The sequence below is a fragment of the Equus przewalskii genome, chromosome 20 (assembly GCF_037783145.1).
Source record: "Equus przewalskii isolate Varuska chromosome 20, EquPr2, whole genome shotgun sequence".
NCBI classification, from domain to species: domain Eukaryota; kingdom Metazoa; phylum Chordata; class Mammalia; order Perissodactyla; family Equidae; genus Equus; species Equus przewalskii.
Genome location: NC_091850.1, coordinates 11398024 through 11410318, shown reverse-complemented (window position 1 = coordinate 11410318; position 12295 = coordinate 11398024). Strand labels below are relative to the sequence as shown.

The window sequence follows — 12295 nt, the reverse complement described above, 5'->3', positions numbered from 1 at the left end:
ACAGCAGAAAAAGAGTCTGAAACTCTTCATTTCTCCAAAACATTTCTTTTTATTAAAACAAAACAAAACAAAACAAAAAACTCCCAGTAGAAATTGTGGAAACTCTACATTTCAATCAAGACAGTCAAAAGAATGATTTGAATTTACAGGCCTGTAATTGGAACAAATTGGAAACAAAAGAAGAGCTCATTGAAGCCACGTGATGTGGCCACAGTGCTGCTGTGTACAGTATGCTCGAAAAAAATCGTGTTTCTTTAAAGCAAAGCTAACTCCACGGCAGGCACCAAGCAATTTGCATAAATGTCTCGACCATGATTTTTTTTTTATTTATAGGCCCTAAGTTTCTAATTAAATACTAATTAATACTATCACCAGAATTGTCTCCCATCCCCAGCTCTTCATAGCTTTGTCACTTTGATTAATGCACAGCCATTTATTAACTTATTTAACAAGCCGGGGTGCCTCATGACAAACCAGATTAAATTATCCTCATAACAGTCTCATTACTGAAAAAAAAAGGGAGTTTTAAACTTAATAAAAATTATCCTCAATAATGTTAAAGCTTTTTCACCGTACCCTTAAAAGATAGGAATAGGTTTCTTGTTTGATTTATAATATATGGAGTTGTATAAAGCATCCATTAATAAAATTTATAAGTTCATTTAAGCTTGCACATTACAGTAGTGCTGTAGCCTTGGGTGCTTATTATTTAACTTTTGCTGTAGTTATGAAGATAATTAATGTCCTGACCAGACAGGGACTAAAATACCCACTAGAATGAGATAATTAGAGACATAAATAATGTTTAGGTTCTTCTGTGCTGCTTTTAAAATTAATTGTTTTGTTTTTCACCCAAACTTGATAAAGAAGAAAATAAGAGTTTCCCAGGGACCTGGACAGTGAAGGCGAGACGTTTAGGCCAATGGGCAGATGCTTCGCAGTCTCAGACTTCCCGGGCTGGAGGAGGGAGCGGGTGTGCCCGGGGACTCAGCTGTCGCTGGGGAGAGGTTGGGCCCTCGCTGCTCTCTCGCGCCCCCTAGCGGCCAGGTCCGGGAGGCAACCGCGGCTTGGAGCAAGGCCTGCTTAGTACCGGCCTCAGGAAGCTCAAAGGGGTGAGTCAGAAATGAAAATTGAAGGAAGTCTCCGCATTCAGCCGTGGGGTAAGCCTCTCGTCTTAGTCAGACTCCGAGGAGAAGGGAAGCTCCAGAGGGAGCTGAACGAGTCTATGGCAGCAAATCCTTCCTGCTGATGAGGCAGAACACAGGAAGCTGTGGCTCAGACTCTGCTGGTCTCAACACAAATTGGAATAAATACCCTAAAACATATGTGGAGCACTGACCCTCGGTGCGGCTGTGTGTCACCATAGGTAGGTAGCCTGTTCTGAGCACATATTCTCTTCTCATTTTCAGTTTCTTGCTAAAATAGCATCCTTGTTGAGGTCCCTGGGTAATCTGGGGAGAGGACAGAGGAAACGCATCTACTGATGGAAAAGCATTTGCTGGTTAAGCGTCCTTTTGGCCTGTGGCGTCCTGAGTCTTTGGGTGGGGCTGTGGGAAAGGGGCAGTAGCGCCTTGGTCACCAGTGGGGAGGTGACAGCCTGTGTGGATAATAGTTCACCATTTATGAAGCCCTTTGACATACATCATCCTTAGTCCCTCCAGATTCCTGTGAGCCCAGAGGGAGGGACTGTTACTGCGGTCACTGAGGAGTCCCGTGGTGCCTTGGATTCACAGACTGGTCAGTTACTTACTTCATCCGGGCTCCTTTTCTTCAGGTTTGCGATGTCCTTCCTGCATTTCTGCGTCCTGCATCTCACCTCCATTTCTTCCGCACGCCCTCCTTCTCCCTCTCACCTTCCCCTTTTTATCCTTGATTCAGAGCAGAGATAACAATGACTCGACTTGTTCACATACGAAAATAGCTCGCTTGTCAGAGCTGCATGGGGACTGGTGCCACGGAAATTCTGTGAGCAGAAGAACAGTTCAGATCAGAGAATTTTCTTTGGGTTTGGAGTGCTCCCTGGTCGTGGTCGTCTCCAGTCCACACCCCATCCTGGGGAGGTGAGTAGATGGCAAACATCTTTGTCATTTATAACTCTTGTTTAGCATTGATGATTTCCATCTTTGAAGGTCTGCTAGTAGAGTTCTATTAGGAGATGGTGACTTTGGCCAAAAATAGATCAACATTAGGCCAGGTCTCAGCTCCCTGATTTACTTGGTTTCTTCCTGGCAACTTTGTTTGAGTTCAGTGGACTCAGTCCCCAGCTTGCCCAGTATTCATTTTGGGCAAGTAGGCCAAGAGCAGGGCCTCTGGGAACCGCTCGAGGAGATGTCATCAAGTAAAGTAAGAGCATAGTAAGGGGGGAGCTTGTGGTCAGCACAGAAAGGTGAAAGCCCAAGGGAACTTGCTCCTTCCAGGTCCTTCCATTTGAGTCCTCATTGGCTTCATTATAAAGGCTTGAGGAGCGGAGGGGCAAGGGGGATCAGTGGCAAGATGGAGAGGGGCCAAGATTAAGGATGCATAGTTGGGAAGAACAGAGGAGAAGTAAGTGTTTTTCAGTGGTTCCCAAACGTAAGGGCAAAACAATGCTTAAGTGCAGATTCCCTGGCTCCAGTTTCAGAGTTTCTGATTCAATCTGTCTAAGGCCCAGGAATCTGCATTTTTAATAGCCTTTTAAGTGACTCTGATGCAGAGTGTCAGTCCATGGACCACTGGTTATGAAACACTGGACTAAGAAGGGGAGAAAGAGAAGAAGAACGAACTGATAGGAGGTGAGGGAATTTTGCCCTAATCACCTTTACTCCTCTGAGAAAGTGCGGTAGCTGTCACGTGTCCTTCTATAGGCCCTGCCTACCTGGGGATGCATCTCCAGGTGGCCAGCAGGGGCAGGGGAGGGGCAGAGAGGAACGTCTGGCCACAAGCACATCTCACTCCTCCATATTGGGTCCACTGAGGCTGCTCCTTTAAGATTTGTCAGTCTTCTGCCTGCCTCTTCCCTCTGATAGCTAAGGAGACCTTGTGTGAGGGGGAGTCTGAAGGAAAGGAGGGTGCAGCAGAGCCCTGAGCCCATGCTGCTCCAAGCATTTAGGTAAAGAGAAGATTATCTAGAGGGGACTGTTTCCCACCTCTGCAGCAACCCCCTGGAATAGTCAAGGTATGAAATGGGCTTTAAATAAGCTGCCTCAGGCACACACGGCCTACGTGAGCTGGGGTCGGCTGTGGAGTCTCTGGCCTCTGAAGATTGCGTCTGTTGTTTGAGTCACAGTGGGCAGATGGTGCTGCGAGGAAAAGTGATCCTCACACAGCTTCAGAGCTAAGCATGCACCCAGCTGGGACCTCTTGACCTGTGGGATTTTCTCTATCTACTCTTTGTGCCTGTATAACCACGCAGCCAGAGTGGTGGAGATGCTGTGTGTAAACACAATTCAACGCACAAACACTCATGGCAGGTGCCAGGCATCGTGCTGGGTGCTGACAATACAAAGATGAAGGAAGTTTTCTGGCCCACTGGCTTATCTTTACCCCTTGAGCCTATCAGTGACATTGCCCTGAGGAGAAAGGTAAGTCCAGAGAGGTCCCCCGCATCATGCAGCCACCTGGCAGAGAACAGGACACTCATGGCTATAGGGGTTCAGTGTTGGTTTTGCAGGGTGGATGTGACAGAGGGAAAAGGGAGTGACAGGGCTTTGGGCCATGGTTCCCAAACTGGGGTGTGCACACCTCCAGGGGCTGTGTAAGATGATCCACTGGGAATGGGCAGAGAATACTGAAGTGCTTACTACATTGGCCTTTTAAAATCTTGTCATTTATGCCTTTCTATTTTTGTGATATGTTTTAAAATGAAGAAAATGTCCAGTAGCAAAATCTTTGCAATTTGAGAATGGATGAATGAATAAATGTCAGAGATATGTGCTCAATTATTTTTCTTGTTGGATGTGTGTAATGAAATAAATTCATAGACCATTGGTTTAGAGTATTGTCAAAAGAGTGGTTGAAGTTCTGGGCCCTAGAGTCTTAAGTTGGAAGAGGAAGGGAGCAAAACCACGAGGGAGTTGAGAGAATGGGGAAAATGGAACGAAAGGGGGATGGAAAGACTCAAGGAGATTGGAAGTCAGGTTTAGAGGATTTCAGGGAACAAGGTCTCAGGAGAGGAGGTTGTGATCATAGGGCAGGACAAAGATTGAGAACCCCTCAGGTGGGACAATGCTAGGTGATTCCAAAGTCAGACCTGTAACGGGGAGAGAAGGAATGAAGCAAGTGAGGGCCAGTGCGTCCGTTGGATGTGTTGTCCACATGGATATTAAAGTGCCTGAGTTGATGGCAGGCTCTAGAATAGAAAAGAAGATGGTCAGTCACCAAGATGTCAGTGGGAGGTCCCGGGGTAGCCGTGGGCAACCAGGTGGCCTAAGGGAGAGAGGGAGGGACTTAGATGAAGGTAGAAGAGTAACGGTGTCTCTGAGGGGTGAAAAGGCCCAAGATCCTCCCTCTCCAGGCCCTGGAGCCTGGGGGGATGGAGAGGGGTGGGCGATCCTGTGAGAGAGCCAGGCTCCAAAGGAAACAGGAAGAGAAAGGAATGCTCCCATCCTCGGGCTAAAGTTGAAGGGAGGTTGCTCACCATAGAACAGAGGTTCCAGAGGGCACTGGGAAAGCTCTGGAATGAAGGATGCCATGGGAGTAGGCTTTGGAGGAGTTGAGAGCAGGCTGGAGGTGAGCCCATGGGAGAAGAGAAAACACTGCCTGAGCTCTGGGCTCACCCTTCCCCACCGGGGGTGTACCATTTTCTAAGGCTCTGTTTAATGGGTTGTGGAATAAACGTTGTAAGCATAGCTGGCATTTTTTTAAAAAAGGAACATACAAATGTCTTTTTATTCAAAAACACAAAATATTTTATCTGTGGGCATGCCCACTGATAGCCTTAAACCATCATGTACTTTGTCAACTGAAACCCATAACCTTTCCTTTAGTCTTTTTTTTTCCAAGTCATTTCTCTGAGGTTATTGGTGAGAAACACAGCTTTGAGTTTCCTGTAACGTTCATTAATAGTGATAATGCACTATTTTAGGAATTAGAACACGCGGCTTCCAATCCACCTCTACCCACTCTGTCCATGCCAGGGTCCTCCTCCTCTTCAGGATCTTTGTGACAAATTCTGCTCTGTTTCACACAGCACCAGCATCAATGAAGCAGCCCTTACTACCTTAGTAGTGCCAATGATGCCTTTCGCCCTCCCAGCCGCAAAATCTCGCAGCATAGCATCACAACCAACTTCTGACCGGCTGTGCCTAATGTTCTCAGCTGTCAAGGATCCTTCTAACTGTCATTTTTGGCAAGGTCATTCCAATACTTTGAAAAGATTCATTTTGAATCTTTTCAAAAATAATTTTTATCTTTGTTTTTTAAATCTTTATTAGCTGGATTTAGTAAATCCAAAGCTGGAATATGCTGAAACCAAGCCCATCCACCTTGTAGGAGGATGCCTTCTTCAAAAGCAGCTGGAGCAGCATTGAGTGCGTCAGGAACTCTTTTTTTTCATTTGCGCTGCCTCACCTGTCCCACCAGCCTTCCCCATGGCTGTTGCATCTGGGCATTTTTCTATTTTCATTTAATTCTTCCTCTTCGTACTCACTAGTAGCATCCTTTCTTTTTTTTTTTAAGTTAATTTTTATTGAGTTAATGATGTTTTACAATCTTGTGAAATTTCAGTTGTACATTATTGTTTGTCAGTCGTGTTGTAGGTGCACCCTTTCACCCTTTGTGCCCATCCCCCACCCTTCCTTTCCCCTGGTAGCCACTAATCTGTTCTCTTTGTCCACATGTTTAAATTCCTTATATGAGTGGAGTCATACAGAGATTGCCCTGTATCTGGCTTATTTCGCTTAACATAATTCCCTCAAGGTCCATCCATGTTGTTGCAAATGGGACCATTTTATCCTTTTTTATGGCCGAGTAGTATTCCATTGTATATATATACCATATCATCTTTATCCCATCATCAGTTGATGGGCACTTAGGTTGCTTCCACATCTTGGCTATTGTAAATAATACTGCAATGAACATTGGAGTGCATGGGACTTTTGGAATTGCTGACTTCAAGCTTTTTGGATAGATGCCCAGTAGTGGGATGGCTGGGTCATGTGGTATTTCTATTTTTAATTTTCTGAGAAATCTTCATACTGTCTTCCATGGTGGCTGCACCAGTTTGCATTTCCACCAGCAGTGTATGAGGGTTCCTTTTTCTCCACAACCTCTCCAACATTTGTTACTTTTTGTTTTGGTTATTTTTGTCATTCTAATGGCTATAAGGTGATATCTTAGTGTAGTTTTGGTTTGCATTTCCCTGATGATCAGTGATGATGAACATCTTTTCATGTGCCTATTGGCCTTCCATATATCTTCTTTGGAGAAATGTCTGTTCGTGTCTCCTGCCCATTTTTTGATCTGGTTGTTTGATTTTTTGTTGTTGAGTTGTGTGAATTCTTTATATATTATGGATATTAACCCTTTGTTGGATATATGACTTGCAAATATTTTTTCCCAGTTAGTGGGTTGTTTTTTTGTTTCAATCCTGTTTTCCTCTGCCTTCAAGAAGCTCTTTAGTCTGATGAAGTCCCATTTGTTTATTCTTTCTATTGTTTCCATTGTCTGAGAAGACATGGTGTCCAAAAATATCCTTTTAATACTTATGTCAAAGAGTGTACTGCCTACATTTTCTTCTAGAAACCTTATGGTTTCAGGTCTTACCTTTAGGTCTTTGATCAATTTTGAGTTTATTTTTGTGAACAGTGAAAAAGAATTGTCAATTTTCATTCTTTTACATGTGGCTATCCAGTTTTCCCAGCACCATTTGTGGAAAAGGCTTTCTTTTCTCCATTGTAGGCCCTCAGCTCCTTTGTCAAAGATTAGCTGTCCATAGATGTGTGGTTTTATTTCTGGGCTTTCAATTCTGTTCCATTGATCTGTGCACCTGTTTTTGTACCAGTACCGTGCTGTTTTGATTCCTGTAGCTTTGTAGTATGTTTTGAAGTCAGGGAGTGTGATGCCTCCAGCTTTGTCCTTTTTTCTCACGATTGCTTTAGCAATTCGGGGTCTTTTATTGCCCCCTGTGAATTTTAGAATTCTTTGTTCTATTTCTGTAAAGAATGTCATTGGGATTCTGATTGGGATTACGTTGAATCTGTAGATGGCTTTAGGTAGTATGGACATTTTAACTATGTTTATTCTTCCAATGCATGTACATGGAATGTCTTTCCATCTCTTTATGTCGTCATCCATTTCTTTCAGAAAAGCCTTGTAGTTTTCATTGTATAGGTCCTTCACTTCCTTAGTTAAATTTACCCTGAGGTATTTTATTCTTTTGGTCGCGATTGTGAATGGTATCGTGTTCTTGAGTTCTTTTTCTGTTAGTTCGTTATTAGAGTATAGAAATGCTACTGATTTATGTAAGTTGATTTTATACACTGCTACTTTGCTGTAGTTGTTGATTATTTCTAAAAGTTTTCCAATGGATTCTTTGGGGTTTTCTATATATAAGATCATGTCGTCTGCAAAACAGCGAGAGTTTCACTTCTTCCCTCCCTGTTTGGATTCCTTTTATTCCTTTTTCTTGCCTAATTGCTCTGGCCAAAACCTCCAGTACTCTGTTGAATAAGAGTGGTGATAGAGGGCATCCTTGTCTCGTTCCTGTTTTCAGGGGGGTGGCGAGTAGCATCCTTTCTTGAACACGTTTTTCAATTTGTGACTCATCACTTTTCCCTTTCAAGAGTGTGGAGTCATCTTTGGTCTCAATGACTTCTACTTTACGGAGGCTGAACTTCTTCAAGATTTAGGGTCAACCCCTCCTCTCCAAACACCTCCAAAAGCATTTAAAAATGAGTCAGTTCCAGGGTATAGTTTTTTCTTTATTATACGAAATTTATTCGTGATACATTATGCAGGTGTTTTGATGAGAATCCAGAAACATCTTGAGACACCATATTTCTCTGAAATGTGAGAATTTAAGCCCATTGCTGTTCCAGGACAAGTCTTGTGTAGAGATCTTTTTATTGCATTCATTTGCATTATTTCGTTCACTTCTCAGAACTCCGTCAATTAGCAACAGCTTGATCTTGCAGATGAGATAACGGAACCCAGAGAAAGCTCACCCAAAGTCACACCACTTGGAAGGTAGTGGAGCCAGGACTAGAGCCAGTGTTCTCTCTACTATATCATTCTGCCTTTCAGAATTAAGGGCAGATCAGACAATGAGACCTTTTCTGATTAGCTGCATGACAGGATCAAGCTGGGCGGGACCCTTCTCTGGATCCACTTCAGCTCCCACCTTCCTGGACATTCAGTAGATGTATCTAATTAGGAAAAATGCAAATTAGTCGACTGTATACCTATAAATATTATCCTCAGAAAGAAAAAGAACATTTGGTAAATGTACAAAAAATATGGGAAAAATTTGCATGTTATCCTTGTGTAGGGGCCGTGTTAATCTTCTCTGTATTGTTCCAATTTTAGTATGCATGCTGCCAAGCAGTCTCCAGAATATTTTAAAGTGAATATACTATGATAGAAAATACCAAAGTGTATCACATATAGTAGAGGTAAGTATTGGTTTCTGAGACTTTTGTGTTAGTTACATACATGCGTAGTTGTGGGTCATGGTAAAATTTCTTTCATACTGTGGATTGTGCTAACAAATGTTGGAAAGCCACTGTAGAGTAGAAAGAGCATTGGAAAGTGGGTTCCATTACTTGATTCTAGTCATTACTCTGCCAACAACCACCTGCATGAGCTGGGCCAAGGAACTTGACCCCTCAGAGCATCCACTTCCGTATCTTTAAAAGGAGCAGCTTGAACTAGATGTTTTTGAGATCTCTTCCTCTAAGAATGTATCTTTCTGGCGATCCTTTCACGGCATCAAGGAAACACAAAAGCCTCCCTTGTGAGGAGGATGGGTGGAGAGAGGCAGCTGGGGCGAAAGGCAGGCGTGAGCCAGGTGCAGTCACGTGACTTTGCCCCATAGCAGCTGCTGGCCTGGTGCTCATTCTTGCTGCTTGTCGTCACACCGGTAGCACCCCAAGATGCTCCTGCCATGAGGGTATGAATGATGACCATGGGTACATCCAAGCTGGAGCCTGTGGACAGCAGTGGAGGCGAGGCCTGCCAGACACACACACCTGGTACCACGCTTGGCACTGCGAGGTGCTCCGAAGCAGTTCTTGATGACAAGCAGGATAAATATTCCAAGGGAGAGGCAAAGGAAAGGCAACCTAAACAGAACAAGTTGAAACTTAGGAGCCATGTTCCCTCTACAGTCTGTGTGGTCCTGGAGTAAGAAAGAGCAAAGGAAAAAAGTTTTTTCCTTAGAAAAAAATAAGGGAGGGGAGCAATTTCAGAAAATATGCAATGTGAAATGCTTAGTATAGCTCCTTTTTTGGTGTAGACTAGCACTTAGTTTTCTGTAAAGAACAGGGACCTGTTATCACTTTCCACTCATTTGATAGATAAAATGCAAGCTTAATATCATGGTGGAGAAACACCCAAGAGGTTGCTTGCTTTCCATTAATATAGAAGACATCTTTGACACTAGCACATAGGATGTATATACACACACGCATACACACATACACACACAGGAGAGCTGATAAATGCATTAAATGCATAAATTATTTATTGGTCCTGGGACAGCATACAATCTGAGAAGAAATGAAGTGCGTCTGTGTGATACGCGTGCACATGTAGAAATTGAGGGAGTGTTTTTTCCTCAGGTAGAAACATGACGCCAGAAAACATTCCGCCTTTGAAGAACAAAATTACGAAGATGTCCTAACAATTGAAGGTTGTGGTTTTGCACACCTGTTTATTACTTGTTGCATTTGGAAACAGGGCCTGGAGAAGACAATCCGCTTTTCCAGCCTGGCGCTCTTCCGCAAGCTGCAATTTAGCGTCACCGGTTAGATACGGTTTAACAAGGTGTGTCTGTTGGCTTGCAAAATCCCTGGTTGACAAGAGCCTTGTGTGTCAGGAAGCAGATCAAAAATGGGCTTGGTTGTTGTTGAACACTGTACTTTTAAAGAAATAAATTAATAATCGAAGTGGGTTTAGTGCTTGTGGAGGGCACTGACCTGAGAGCTTTGGGAACCAAGGCCTGTCTGCTGCCCACATGCATCGAGTATAACCATGGAACCAACCCACCCAGCCCCACAGTGAAACTCTTCCAGTCACTCCAGTTGCTCCAACTAGACGGAGGAAAAAACACGACCAGTTGGTGGGGCCCAGCATGATCGTAGCTGTGCGGGAGGCGCTACTGGACCAAGAGGGGAAGAGATTCACTTGCTAGATTCTCCTTTTGTGTAGGCAACTGGGGAGGTTTAAGCAATGAATACCTTTCTGATCGGGCCGCACCGTGACTGGAACTAAACCCATGAGCCTAATGTGGGACGTTGGTGTAGCAACTTCTTCAGTTACTCTGTTTACTTCTAAATGACAAAAACAAAACAAACAAAATCCAAAACCAAAACAAAAAATAACTCCAAACAAAGTCTAAACAACAGGAAAAAAAAATCTCCAGCCTATACTAACCAAGTGGCTGTTATTTTTGGCTGTGGGCTGGGCTGGTGAGACACTCTTTGGCCGGCTGTCACTGTGCATTGCCGTCTGACTGGAATTTTTGTGAGCCGGGAAAGGGATGGTTATATTTGGCCTCTGGAAGGGAAGTTGCTGAGATAGAGAGGCAGCTTTGGGTCAGAGGGTTTGAGCCTATGCCAACAAGAGGGGAGGCAACTCACCCACTTCCAGCTGAGGAAGCTGGTGAGACAACCCGGCTGAACCCTTTGGCAGGGTCACAGGGAGGTGTGCAGGAGGACGCACACACTCCTGCTCCCGGGGCTTGGTCCAGCCCAGTGAGACTGGCTGCCCCTGGCTGAGCCGGCTAGGAGGGCCAGCATGGGCTCAGCTACAGTGCCTGGAAAGCAAGATTGAGTCACTGCGTCTGTTTCCATTTATTTAGCCCACAGCGCTCGTCTAGGCCATCTCCTGGTATTGTATTCATGGAAGTTTCTAGGTTGTTTACTCGTTACTATTCACATGCCTGTGTTTGCTACTAGACTGTGAGTGCTTTAGTTTACCTTTATGATCTACACAGCTTCCACACAGGAGGACACTTAAAAAGCAAATACGCACTACATGGCCCTCCCCCTTTAAGCTCTGGGTTATGGATATATAAAATAAATTATTGTCTGCAGTTGTGTTAGAAAAAGAACGATGCTCAAGTCATGATAGAAAAACAAGATTATTGTTTATGAATATACCACTAAAATATGCATTTTTGTAAGGCTCATTGATTTATTTCCAATTGGAGAAACCCCATAGACATACAAAATGGTTCATCAGATATTCGTTAGACCTCCTTAGCTGCTTTTATTAGAAGTGCCCATGGTGCCAATGGCAAGGTTGATGTTTTCAGGGGTTGAATCAATGCTTGAAACTCATCCATTTCTTATAAGCAGTTTTGGTTTAAGGTATTTTGATGATTTTATAGAAATGTTTTACCCCATTAAAAAGCTATAACTTAAACTGTGGTGCAGGGCAGGCAACATTAGATGATAAATGGCTTTGTGTAAGAGATTTCGAATTTGTCAAATCCGCATTAAAAAACTATATTTGAAATTGGTTAGCAGGTTGGGTGAATTCTCCAGGTGAAAATGCCATTTGTTTTATGGATCCCTCCGAAACAGTTCCCCCGGAGTTTTCGTTTGAATGAATCACATCCAAGTTCAGCTCTCCAGAAACAGCTAGCCTGGTAGGGCTGCGGCAGCTGCCTTCCTGTTTCCTCCTTTTAGGGAAAAGGGCCCTATTTCTTCCTCTGTAACGGAAGCGAGACTAGACAACCAGGACATGTGAATCCCTATACCCTCTTATTCATTCATTTCACACATTTATTGAATAGGTGTGGGCACGTTCTGGCACTAAAGAACAGAACATACAAAACCTAGGCTTTGTTCTCCGGGAAATGACATCTTAGAAGGAGGAAGATGATAAACAAATAAGATAATTTCATGGGTTGACAAGTGCCCTGAAGGCAGCAAAGGAGAGTATTGTGATGGTAAGTTGTTGGGCAGGTGGCCCCACGCATCTCATTCCAAGAACATTCCAGGAAGAGGGCCCAGCCAAAGCAATGGAGTGGCAATGCATCAGTCTGCTGAGGAAGAGAAAGCCTAAGTGTTTTCTTCGTGGACGTTCTTCCCCCACCTCTCGAGCTGTGAATACTCTGCTGCATGAAAGTGAATGAGGCCAAGGGGATTGTGGG

At 43.9% G+C, this 12295-nt stretch overlaps 1 long non-coding RNA gene and 1 pseudogene across 1 annotated transcript in view; one reads left to right on the top strand and one right to left on the bottom strand.

The window, feature by feature from the left end:
• The first annotated feature begins 1091 nt into the window (after positions 1-1091).
• Positions 1092-12295, top strand: part of LOC139077913 (uncharacterized) — a 67235-nt gene continuing 56031 nt past the window's right edge. The window contains exons 1-2 of the long non-coding RNA XR_011530562.1: positions 1092-1366; positions 1879-2060. This is a non-coding gene — a long non-coding RNA (uncharacterized lncRNA). The remainder of the gene's footprint in view (positions 1367-1878; positions 2061-12295) is intronic.
• On the bottom strand, positions 8427-8521 carry LOC139078002 (U6 spliceosomal RNA; annotated as a pseudogene).